The sequence below is a fragment of the Pteropus medius genome, unplaced genomic scaffold, assembly GCF_902729225.1.
Source record: "Pteropus medius unplaced genomic scaffold, Ma_sr-lr_union100, whole genome shotgun sequence".
Lineage (NCBI taxonomy): Eukaryota > Metazoa > Chordata > Mammalia > Chiroptera > Pteropodidae > Pteropus > Pteropus medius.
Genome location: NW_024342473.1, coordinates 523,434 through 536,314, shown reverse-complemented (window position 1 = coordinate 536,314; position 12,881 = coordinate 523,434). Strand labels below are relative to the sequence as shown.

General features: G+C 43.1%; 1 pseudogene; it reads left to right on the top strand.

The window, feature by feature from the left end:
• The first annotated feature begins 6,555 nt into the window (after positions 1 to 6,555).
• Positions 6,556 to 7,155, top strand: LOC120604375 (mitotic spindle assembly checkpoint protein MAD2A-like; annotated as a pseudogene).
• The last annotated feature ends 5,726 nt before the right edge of the window (positions 7,156 to 12,881 follow it).

Sequence of the window (12,881 nt, the reverse complement as noted above, 5' to 3'; positions counted from 1 at the left end):
CAGATTGTCACCTGTACTTCTAACAAACAGCTATAAATCAAGGGAGTCCAATGACCCCCTCCTCAGGCTCAATAAAACTCAGGGAAACACTTTACTTATATAAACCCCAAGAATAAAGATTCATTTGACGTGAACCCAGAGACGAAATTTATTTGCTGGGATGGACCCCCCAATGATCAATTGAGGGCCCAAATTTCATAAGTTATCAGAGTCTAGCAGCCATCTCCTGACAGGGGCTTCCTAAGTATTTTCTATACCCAGACAGAACCTCACACTGAACTCTTGGTTTCCCAAACTGTGCCCTGCTCATTTACGCCCTTCTGAGCCAATTATCATTAAGAGAGTTCTTGGTTTCATCTTTCAACCGATGGACTGAGACCTGCCTCATCCAATCAGAACTGCACGATTATATCCTCATTTGCATTTAAACCAACCAATCAGAACTGCTCCATAATCAGGATGCATAATGCTAACAAATCAGGACTGTAAGATTCACTCCATCAGAATCGTATGAATTTGGATACCTCATTTACATAAAGTAGACCTTATGTAAATCAGGATGCATAATGCTGACAAATCAGGACTGTAAGATTCACTCCATCAGAATCGTATGAATTTGGATACCTCATTTACATAAAGTAGACCTTATTGGGGACCTGTGTGGGAACTTCCTCTATAAAAGGCAGCCTTCCCTATGTCTCTGTGGAGCACACTTTTGGTTTCTACCAGAGGCTGCATCTCCTGGGTTTGCAAACTTCACATGAATAAAGTCTCTCCATTTCCTAATATTTTGGGGGGGAGGGATTTTTTTGGGGGGGGAATTTTTGTTGACATTATTACTGATTTATTATAAAGGATACAACCTAGGAACAGCCAACTGGAAGAGATGCCTAGGGCAAAGTATGGGAAAGGGTGCAGAACCTCCATGCCCTCACCTTCTTGATTAAATCATTGGCCACTGATGACTGAATTCAATCCCTAGTATACCTCCCCTTCTTAGAGGTCAGGAGGTGGGACTGAAAGCTGCAACTCTCTAATAACCTGGTTGGGTCCCCTGGCAACCAGCTCCCCATCTACCAAGAAGCACTTCATGAGCATAAACTAGGGCAAAGTATGGGAAAGGGTGCATAAACTAAGGTATGGTTAACAGGGGCTTATTATAAATAACAAAAGACACGCCTTTCACCAGCTGCTCTATACCAGGAACCAGGAACCAGTGATGAAGACGAAATGTATCACAGAATCAAAAGTTTATGTACATTCAACTTAGAATGATTTACGGCATCAAAAAAAAGAGCAACCACTTTTCCCAAATATTAAGAGAAGGGCTAAAAAAGGCTGAAATAGCATGCGATTACTACAAATGGTATTTGTAAAGACATGGAAAAATGCAATGACACACTTTAATCACAGCATGACAACTTCGTTTAAATGCTACATAAAATGTATTAAATGTATAAAGAACAAAAGCAAACAAAACAAAAGTGGGATAAAATACACCACAATGTTAATGGCTTTGGACCCTGCGATAGTGAGCTCATAGATATTCTTTTTCTTCAACTCTCCAGAATAAAATAAATTGAAAGGAGGGAAGGTGCCAAGCAGGATTAGGAGGCAATGGAGACAAGAATAACAATGGAAAATGGAAGAGGCAGTGGAAAGAAAGCCATTCAAGGGCTGGTTAGAAGGGAGCAGGCTTGAGGGCTTATTAGCTGGGGGATGGGATAGGGGTGTGGAGCTGTTAGATATCTTACTGGAATACGTGGCTGGGAGTAAAGGAGGAGAAATGAGAGGAGGAGAAAGGTCTGGACCTGGGGCAGGAAGAGGAAGGAGTCCAAAAGCCCAAGGCCTCTCCTCTTCCCTGACCCCCAGTGGGTACTTCTATAAATGGTCTGGGCAGGAGCGGTTAACAGGGGTGACCTCTGTCTGCCTTGGCTGCTTGGACGGGACCGGCTGCCCGTCCATTAAGCCTCCCTGGACACAATGCATGCTTTCAGCTTCCTGGGAACATCTTGGCTTTGAATCTCTCCCTTTCCCTCCCCAGGATATCACTGCTCACTATGATTTTTTAAGGGAACAAGGGAAACAAACTTGTGTTGCTTTCTCTGATAAAGTAAAATGAATAGCCCCTTCCTAGGTTCTCATTTCTAGGCTCATTTCTGGCCTGAACCTCAGTTCACTTTTATATTTCTCCAGACAGGCAGCAAAAGGCATTAGAAACAAACACAAACAATAAACCTGCACCCCTGGTTGAAGGTCTAATTAGACAGCCCTTTTTAAAACTATAAAAAGTACTATGTAAATATTAGTTATTGACATCTTTAAATCTGCTGGTGTACTTGTTCTATGATTTCACCTTTAAAGGGCAAGTCAGACAGTCCTTCCCCATGCCTGCTCATAACATTTTTATTAGCTCTTCACAACATTCCTATGAGGTGTGCTTATCCCCAGCTGACAGCAGAGGCACCGAGGACTCAGTCGGTTGCAAGCTTCTGCCAAGCAGTGGCAGACATGGGGCTGGGACTCCTGTATCCGCCCCTATTCCACACTGACACCAGTCTGCTCTTCCACAACAGGGTGGAGTCTGTGCCCAAACAGAATGTCAGGGGATTCTATCTCTTTTCCAGAGTCAGTGTGGATTTTAATCCCCAAACAACAGCGCCAAAGCCCTGGGTTCACAGCCACCCACTCCAGCCCAGTTCTCTTCATCAATCCAAAACTGCTGCTGCTCCAACTCCCTGTGAGCATTTGTCATGGAGAACATTTCCCTAAGGCCACGAGGCAGCTCAGATGGGCAGCCCACAGCTCACCCTGAAAATAGGGAGGTGAGAGCTGTTAACCATTTCCACCCTGCAGCCTTCCTTCTAAATTTATGGGGACCCCCTCTTCCCCACCCTCACAAATAAAGGCAAAATTGAAGGAGGCAAGACTACCAACAGTAAAAGCTAACCCACAGCAAATCCTTATTCCATGCCAGGCACTGACATACCATGTAATTCCTCACAGCCCAACATGGTAGGTATTATTAATACTTCCATTTTACACAGGAGAAAACTCAGGGGCAGAGTGGTTAAAAAAATAGTCAAGGCTACACAGGTAGGTGGGAGAAAAACTGGAAATAATCCAGCAGTCTGGCTGGAGTCCACACTCAGGATCATTCTCTCACCTTTGTTTGCTCTGGGAGATAATCGATCAGCCCACTTTTCCTCGCCACCTGCCTATTTGACCAGGGAGTTAGTGATCACCTACCTGAGGGAACACGAACCCACACACCTGAATCCCAGAGCTTTCCTGGAAAGGATCCAATCAACCAATGGCCTGGCATTCACAGAACACCTTGGTCTCTAAGCTTATGTCTTTCAACCAAACAAGACATTGTACTTGCAGCCCTCCTTTGTTGTAATTTTCTTCTCTCACTGGGGCATGTCGAAGGGGTTCAGAACCAGCCTCCCCAACATGCGACACTTTGGCATGTTAATTATTTTGAGCTGACAGCTATCGAGACTCTGTAGGTTCACAAGAAACTTTTACTTCTCCCTTAAAGATTTTAAATTGGAGACCTTACAAGAAATAACATTTTATAGCTTATCTCTACGGCAGGGCGAACTTCTAATTACTGAACATCTGCTCTTCTTAGCATCTTGTGAATGACTTTTCTCTCCTCTGAAGCCCCAAGGCACCTTACCTCTTCCTTGGCTCAGGATGCCACATATATCTCATTTTCCCTCTACTGTCTTTGAACTTCTCATGTATGTGGGTCTCTGACTCTCTTACATATGCGGGGTTCATATATGTATGTATATAATTAAATTTGGTTATTTTCTCTTGATAATCTGTTTCATGTAGACTTATTACACCAGCTGAAAGTAACTTGAAAGGTAAAGTTTCTTCCCCACCACAATGGTCATACCTAGACTGATAATTCTAGTGACAAATTCCTAAAAACAGTACATGACATTTCCTCAAAACCATTCTACAAGGTTCCACTGTGGTACTTCCTCTTCCCCTTCTTCACCCCCTGGCCCCCTACCCCACAGAACTGTGAACACTCAGATCCAGCGGAAGGAAACAAAGATCTAAATAGAAGCTTCAACTGTAATGAAATTCCAAGTATAGACAGAAGTGACATCTGTCCCATGACACTTAACAGAAAATTTCAAAATGAGAAATTAGGCCACCCTTGGACTTGCACCACAGAAAGCTCTCAAAGGCTGAGCTGTAAGCACCTCAGTTCCTCACCCCCGCAGAGCTTTCGGACAGAGCTATGTCCAGGCAGTGTGTAGGAGCAGATCTGTGATTAGTTGGAGAGGGCTGGGCAGAGAAGGAAGAATAAGGAGTAGCTTCACAAGTCCTGGGAACCCTCAGAGCAGCCACAGAGAGCCAATGCACAAGCTCAGGACCCATTTGGACTCCAATATCAGGCTGCTTAAAGAAAGAAGGCTCCTTGGTGCCCCATCTCCACAGGATGCCCTGGGGACCTTCCAAGATGCACAAGATGCATCTTCCCCTACACACAGAATTAGTGGTTTGGGATTTTAGAAGCATTCCTTTTCTCCACTGCAGCTTGCCCACAAATGTACTCCATTTTTTATTGTACTGCAGAGGTGGAAAACTCTAAAGTTCTATGTAAATAAATAAAGCTAATAGGGTGTGAGCAAAATAATGACATATCTTGTATTTTTCTGACATGGAAGCACTGCAGAGTGAACAAAAGACTCTTCATTCTCTCAAAGGAATATACCCTTTCCTATTTTTCTAGGGAGAAGAAAATGTCAACCTACCTTTTGCTATCCCACTTGAGATAGATGCGCATGTAGAAAGACCTCATACTGTAAGAGAAAAAACAGTGTAAGCACTATTGTCCACCGCCTCGAGGACACGGGACACTTTAGGGAGTGGTAGAGACCAAGGAGTGTACTACTATTCTCTAGAGAGAAGGCTGCTTCAGTACTGCCTTTGGAAATTCTTGTGGGTAGAATATGTGAAATCTCCCAATTTTCAACATTGGTTCAGTTTTCTTTTTCACTCTAGGCTGGCCTGATAAAATATCTGTTAGTTGGATGTGGCCCATTTCCCCAGGTTGTAACCAAGGCAGTCAAGTGTGCCTTGGGGGCGTAGCTCTGCTGTATGCTAAAGGTAGTGTGGAACAGCACAGAGGCTGGAAATAATGTAAATCCAATAGATTTAAATTTAAATCCTGGCTCTACTTTCACTAGCTGCAAGACCTCAAGTAAACTATTAGCCTCTCTTATCTACAATTTCATCTGCAAAACAAGCTGACAATACCCAACTTAGAGACATTTGTGAGAATTAAAAATATATGTGTAAAGACTACCATGAACTCTCAACAAATGTTAAATTTCCTTCCCCCCATCACTAAAGAAACGAGTTGGCAAGTCTTACTTAGCTTCTTTTAGATTTTGATGTTCTCATCTGTTAAAAACTTAAATAATCTTCCAGCTCGGCTGCTCCACCTCACAGAATAGGATGAAGTGATGTAGATGAAAGCAAAGTGCTTACAAATTAGAAGAGTTACTGATCTGATTGTCAACACACTTTCCTCTCATTTCTAGGCCAACAACTTGCTTTTCTAATGTGTTTATACCCTCTAAGCACTAACTTGCTTTTCTAATGTGTTTATACCCTCAAATAACATAATGGAAGGAGAAGACGGTGTCACATTTGTGGTTATTCCTTAAAATAGCTATTAGCAATCCACTCTCCAGAGTTCAATTCCACTATCTTCACACTGAGGGAGAGTAAACATTATTAAGTCATTGCCTGGTCACTTAAGGGCCAGGAAAGTTTCTTTCCTTTCTCCATGCTCTTGTTTTAGAGAACTGAGGCAGAAAATAAAGTCACTTAACAGAAGCATATATCTTTTATTCACACACAGAAACCTGAACCACAAGCCAAACAATTTCACTTATGTAATAAAATGAATTCACTATGATATTTTCCTACTGTAAGGGTACTTTTGTTCATTCTCTCATTTTCCCATACATTGAGAGAAAACTGGGACATGCTTCGGCATTTCCTCAACTGAATCCTTAAAGGATCTTTACCACTTCTTTTACACTAGCAAATCTACACTAGGCAAGGTCTAGTCTGAAGGGATTTGTCTAACATTTCAACTATCACAAATAGCATTTACTTGGCTTGTTTTCTCTTAAAAGCAAATAGGCATTAAAATCAGTTCCACTGAAGCTACTAAGAAATACGGGTTTATCTTTGAGGAGTATGCCTAACCTTCCTCTACCGAACTTTTATAGCTCCCTAAAACAATCATTACTTTTCCAAATTACTAATCATGACAGAATGAGTAAGAATTACATGATAAATCCAGAGGAAGGAGAAAAAAACGAGCAAGTTGAATGCATACAGTAACGATATTACTCCCTACGTCCTTCTTCTTCAAAACACGGTTCTTAGAAAGGAAAAGAATAGTGTGAAATTTTTTAGGACTCAATTCTTTGCTAAATATTTACATGTCATGATGCCTGAAGCAAAAAAAGGTAAGGTCATAAAAAATAAATAAATAAATAGATCGGGGGCATGCTACAGCTCTCCCGGGAGCAGGGCATTGCCCTGCGTGGGAACGCCGAAATCATGGCCGAGTTCTCATTTGGCATCAACGGCATTTTATATCAGCATGGCAGATATCCATCTGAAACCTTAACTTGCGTGCAGAAATATGGACTTACTTTGCTTGTAACTGCTGATCGTGAGCTCATGAAATACCTAAATAATGTCGTGGAACAACTGAAAGATTGGTTATACAAGTGTTCAGTTCAGAAACTGGTGGTAGCCATCTCAAACACTGAAAGAGGTCCTTGAAAGATGGCAATTTGATAATGAGTTTGACAAGGCTGCCAAAGATGACAGCACACCCAGAGAAAAGTCTCAGAAGGCTATCCAAGATGAAATCCACTCAATGATCAGACAGATCACAGCTACAGTCATGTTCCTACCACTGCTGGAAGTGTCCTGTTCATTTGATCTGATATATACAAAGATTTGGTTGTACTTGAAAAATGGGAAGAGTCGGGACCACAGTTCATTACTAGTTCTGAGCAAGCCCGTCTTCATTCCTTCACTACTACAATCCACAAAGTAAATAGCTTGGTGGCCTACAAAATCTCTGTCAATGACTGAAAATGAGATGACAACAATGATGTAATTCTCTAATGTACTTTTCCTGAAGCCAAGTCAACTATAGTTCATGTGTTTTATTTCATTGGTTAATTTTTAGATGGGGAAACTTAACATACTTCATTGAGCTATGCTTAATTGTCCCATTGTTTGGTACCTGTTGGGCTTTTCATAGGGTGGACATAATTTTTCTGCACACCGTTCAAAAGGCAACCAGCACATTACATCAGCGCTGTAATGTCAATTCCTTTGAAGGTGGTAAATACAGAGGGAAAAAGTTTTGCTATAAAGCTAAATGCCTTCCTAAATCAGACCTTTTGGTCAAGTAGCTTGACTCAGAATATAGGTAGGGAGATATCTGAATGTGAAACAGCAAAAGAAGTCTGAATATTCAGAATCTTTGTTTAGATCCTAAAGTAACTGGTAATCCATAAATGTCAAAATATTGCTATTAGGTCCTTTTGCCATTTATTTCATTTGTATAGTTTCCATATTTTGAAAAAACTCCAATTATTTGATTTTAATTTATATAACTTACACCTAAAAAGCTATCGATATTCCTACTGTTTAAATTCCGGTGATACAGAACTCTTAAAAATGTCTTTTTGTATTTTATAAAATCAAGCTTTAAATGACACTGATAAAGTTAAATGAGTATGTTTAAAAAAAAAAAAGTCTCTTTTAGGTAATAAGTAGATCTCCACTCACCCTGTGATTTGTTTTATAATACACACTTTTTATTGATGTATGAAATGTTTCCATAAATGTACACAAATCCTAAGTGCATATGGATGTGTTTATTACTCTGAGCTTTGTTTTTTGATGAGTATAACTTGAAAGGATTTGGGCAGTTCAGAAAAGCTGCTAACACATTTTACACAACCAGTCTGTTTGGAAACAACTCAACCCCAGGCTTACTAATGCCCTTTGTATAAAAAAGCTGACCCAGCATCCACCTGCATCAACTTGATCCGCTCAGCTCTGCCACACTCAGCAAACACCCTACACCTTCTGAGCAAAATAAAGCGGCATCCATGAGGTTAAAAAAGACTTTCTGAGGCTGGAGAGGCAGCCTTTACACCCAATTTACAAAGACTGAGGATCTGTGCAAAGCCTTGCCTTCCAAACAAAGCTTCACAGGTGGTGGTGGCACTTTGAAAGGAAAATGCCAAACATACAAAAGTAGAGACAACAGTGCCAAGTAAGCAATACCATACCCCATACCCTTCATCCAGCTTCAACTATTAACAACTCTTGGCCAATCTCCTTTCATCTCGATCCCTGTCACTACTTCACTAGCAGTGCTCCCCAAAACTGGATTATTTTGAAGCAAATCCTCAACCTATATTTCAATTTTAGTATGTATCTCTAAAAGATAAGGATTAAAAAAAGAAAACTGTAATCATGATACCATTACCTAAAGTAACTAAATAAAACTAACATCTTTAATGCTATGAAATAACCAGTACGAATTTCCTCTTGGCCCAATTTTATAAAACCTTTTTCATCAACTCAGGATCCAACCAAGGCTCACACATTGCATTACCGATGGTATGTCTCTTAAACGGTTTTTAAACCACAGATACTCAGTTCCTGTTAAAAGTCTGAAAACCACAGGGGAAACGATTTAACTTGGGGCGATTAGTAATTCTGAGAGCCAAACACTCATTCAGGTCCTCTGCAATTCTGATCTGTGGGGGTTTAACTCAGAGTTTGAGCAACAGCCCCAGCTCCTTACCCGAATCATGTGCAGAAGGTGGGGCGAAGCGAGCGCGTTTCCTCCGGCTAGATTTTTCCTCTGCAGGCAGGGTCTTCGCGGTAGCCTCAGGAATGCGGGGGAGCGGGCCCTGCTGCCACGTACCAAGGCCACCTGCCTAGGTGAGAAAAAGCTTCAGCCAACGAGTTCTCGAGGGCAGTCCCAGATTATCTAGAGAGAATTTCGAACCAGCTCAGGCTGGTCATAGAGGAACCAACCCGGGCGCCATGGTCTCCAAACACAAACAGCTCTGCAAAGCCTTGGGGCTTAATCCCACAGCCTGGTGCGCGCGGGGACACCGTCCCCAACTCGCCAAGGCCAGGAGAGGGGGAATGTAAAGTCCGTCCCAACGAATACACGTGCGTTTAAGTAACTATACACAGAGAAAGGAGACAATTACAAACATCTATTTCTATAAAATCATGTTTTTATGATATTTAAGAGCTATCTCCCCCGAAAACAGGATGCGAGCGTCTGAGTGTGAGTATACGCCCAACCCAGGCCACCAGGTTCCATCCGCTATCCTCCTGGTCCCCAAGCCCACGAGAGCTCCAGGCGCGAAGGCTACGCAACCCCCGCCCCTGCCCGCCCAAAAAAGTCAGGTTCGGCGTCTGTAGCTTTCAGCCAACACCCCCTCCTCCCCAACACACAGACTAGGACCTCTTCAGTAGTACAGAAAGCCCAGCCTCAGAATCCCTGGAAGGCTGATTCCTCTCCCTCCTCGCGCAGAGCGCCCGTCTGGGAAGCGGCGAGCGGGGCCGGTGCCGTTGACCACCCGGACTCACCCGCGGCGCGGCAGCTCCCGGCTCGCGCTCCGCGTCCCACGCGCAGGGCGCTGGACCAGACACGCGACAAGGTCGCCGCACCGGCACCTGCAGCGCTCGGCCCCAGGTGATCGCCAAGCGGGGGGCGTGAGCGCTGCGCGCTCCCCGGAGGAGGGGAGGGAGCGGCGAGCACCAACCCCGGGACCCCGCCGCGACCAGGAAGTGCGGGCGTCTGCACCGAGCAGCCTTTGAGCGCGCACGCCCCGTCGCGACCCCGGCGGGAGATGGGTGGAGAGCGCCGCCTGCCGGCGGGGCGGCAAAACCCAACGAAAGCTGCCACTTCGGACCCGCGGGAGAGGAGCTGACAGAAGTGACACCACCAGGGTGCAGATGGAGGGTGACATGAGTGGGAGACGCTCGGCGCTCAGTGAGACCCTCTTCTGCATGCCAGCTCTTGAAGCCCCAACCCCAGCACAAGGAGCTTCCATCTTCCCAGTTGGGTAATCAGGAGTTCTTTGGCAGTTGCCTTCAGGTTGGCGTATACACAGGGTTACAGAACTTGAAATGTGCATGCCATTAAGAAACCGCCTGTAGTGCACTATGAATTATGATTTTTAAATAAAAGTCTGCAAATAGCACATTTGCAAATAGCACACTTATATTGCATTGTCTTTTTTTGTGTCAACAGTGCTAATTTGATACTCAGCAGATATTTGTTAAGTACCTAGGACTTTTAAACATTTGTTAAGTACCTAGGACATTTAAACATTTAAAATAGGGCACACTTTCCTCCTCCTCCTTTTCATGCAGGGCTTTGAACAAGAGGATTGGCTTGGGCCTTAACCTCCCAGAGAGCCTGGACTGGCCTGGCAAGGAAGATAGTTAAGGTCTGCCCGAGGGTGCAATAAAAACCATGATGGAATTAAGTATAGGCTGCTAGAGCAACTGAGGAAGGGCTTGACTCAACCTGGGGAGGTCAAAGAGGAAGTTCCTGGAGAAGAGGAAAGGTGAACTGAGGCATAAAGGACTACAGGATTCACCAGGATGTGAGGTGTTTCAGCCAAGAGTCCACTGCCACAAAGGCATAAGTGGAAAGCTGCATAAAGTGCATGTTCTGACAGCAGAATGGCAAGTGTGTATAGCTGAGAAGGAGAGGATGTAAGCTGAGTTAGAGCAGGGGTTGTGGGAGCCACATCACGTTCCTATCAAAAATAACAACTGCCATCTATGGAGCATCTAGCATAAAACAGGAGCTGGACACGTATCACTTCAACCTAGGCTCACACCAACCCTACAAGGTGGGTTTTATTCCCCTTTACAGAAGAGGAAAATGAGGACTAGAAAGGTGAAGTGCCTTGCTAATGACAGGGCTGGGACTAGATGTCTCTGAGAATCCAGTCTGCACTCTTAAAAGCCTTGTCGCAGGCCAATCTAGGAGGCTGAATTTGTCTTTGGATGCTCCTAGCATCTTTAAGTATCCCCAAATGCCCACTACTCTCTCTCCATTCCCAAAGCTTGTACCAGCAACTACCTGCCCTCCCAACCCATCCTGTCTAAGAAAGATTAAGGAGTATATTGCTGTGCATATCAGACTCTGTCACAAGGGGAACACTGTCTCTGGGGCTGGTGGAGAAACTGTGGCAGAGCCCCTGGTTATTCCCCAACATCCATTCTCTCCTTCCATAATAATAGAATTGAAGCTGAGTCTAGGGCTGCTTAAAACATAGACTACATTTTCTGCCTCTCTTGCAGCAAAATTCATCAACAGTGGTGCTCAGAGCCCCTGGAATCCACTTAAACCAGCAGCACTTCTGAGGGAGCTGTTCCTCCTCCAACATTCTTAATGTCAGGTATTCATCATGGGGAAGATGCTGCTTACTGCCTCCGCACTAATCATTCCCCACTTTTCCTTTTAAGAGAACTCAGATTTTGCTCAGGGAGGCAAGGTGCCGCACTAACATGCCTACCTTCCCAGAAAGCCTTTCGGCGCAGTCACATGACTCAATTCTGGCCAATGAGATATAGGAGGAAGTTGCCTAGAGCATCCTGAGAAGGTTTTTACTTTCCTGATGCAGACACCACTAATCCCTCCTCCTGTTGCCTTCTGGTTGTGAGGTTGCTGTCAGGTGTGAAAAGAACCTGTGTTTTGTGACCACAGGGCAACAGTAAAGAGAAAAGGAGGAGCCCTCCCAACCCATCCTGTCTAAAAAAGATTAAGCAGCACCAACCCAAACTGCCTAGCTACAGACCTCTTATTAGGTGGGCAAAATAATCCCTTTACCTGTTTAAAGTACTCTTGGTCAGGGTTTGTTACAGCAAATGAATACAATTCTAATGGATACACTGTTCTTTACAAAAAAAAAAACAAACAGATTCAAAAACCCATCTAGCCAACTCTACTAATACAAAGTGTTATAGCAGAAAGAGGATAGGTTTTGGCATGAGACAATCCGAGTAAGAGTTTCAGCTCTTCCATTTTTTTAGCTAATGACCTTGGGTAAATTTGTGAAATTAGATTATGTGTTGTAAACTTAGAAGTTGTCATAAAAACACAAGGCACTGTTCCTGGCATATGGTGTGATTAATAAATGATCATTGAGATAATTCTCATCTAACAGTTTTTGGCCTCTACCAAATGGATACCTGCCAATATGTAGATTCAGAATCACAAATCCACTTCCCAGTTTCACCCCTTAGACAAATCTTTTTGCACAATCAGATCTCAAATGCTTTGCAACAAAAAGTCAATCTTAAAAGTTTCACTAAAAACCATCACTTGCCTAGCATCTTGCTTCCTCATTTCCTAGACTATATCTGCTCTACCAAAATTTTTAAAAAGAAAAGAAGCACATGCTTTGTTGTGACCAGTCATGAACTGCTGACACACTAATTTAACAGATACAGGTGCATGTTTCTGTTTGACTGTCTTTTAGATAAGAAACTCTAATTTCAATGATTCTGGGTTTGTATTTTTAACCAAACAAGACGTTTCAATGGTCCAGAGCATGCTTTTGTTGAACCTATAACATGGCCCTCTATGCTGAAATCGAATAGCATTGAAAATTAATATTAGTTGCTTAGATTTTTAGTTAAAAAAATAATACACGCTTTCAAACACTACTGAAGTTTTTAAGTAAAAAAAAAATTAATGCAACTTTTTAAACCTGTATTCTATTAATAGACATTTAGGTTATTTCTAGTTTCTCTCA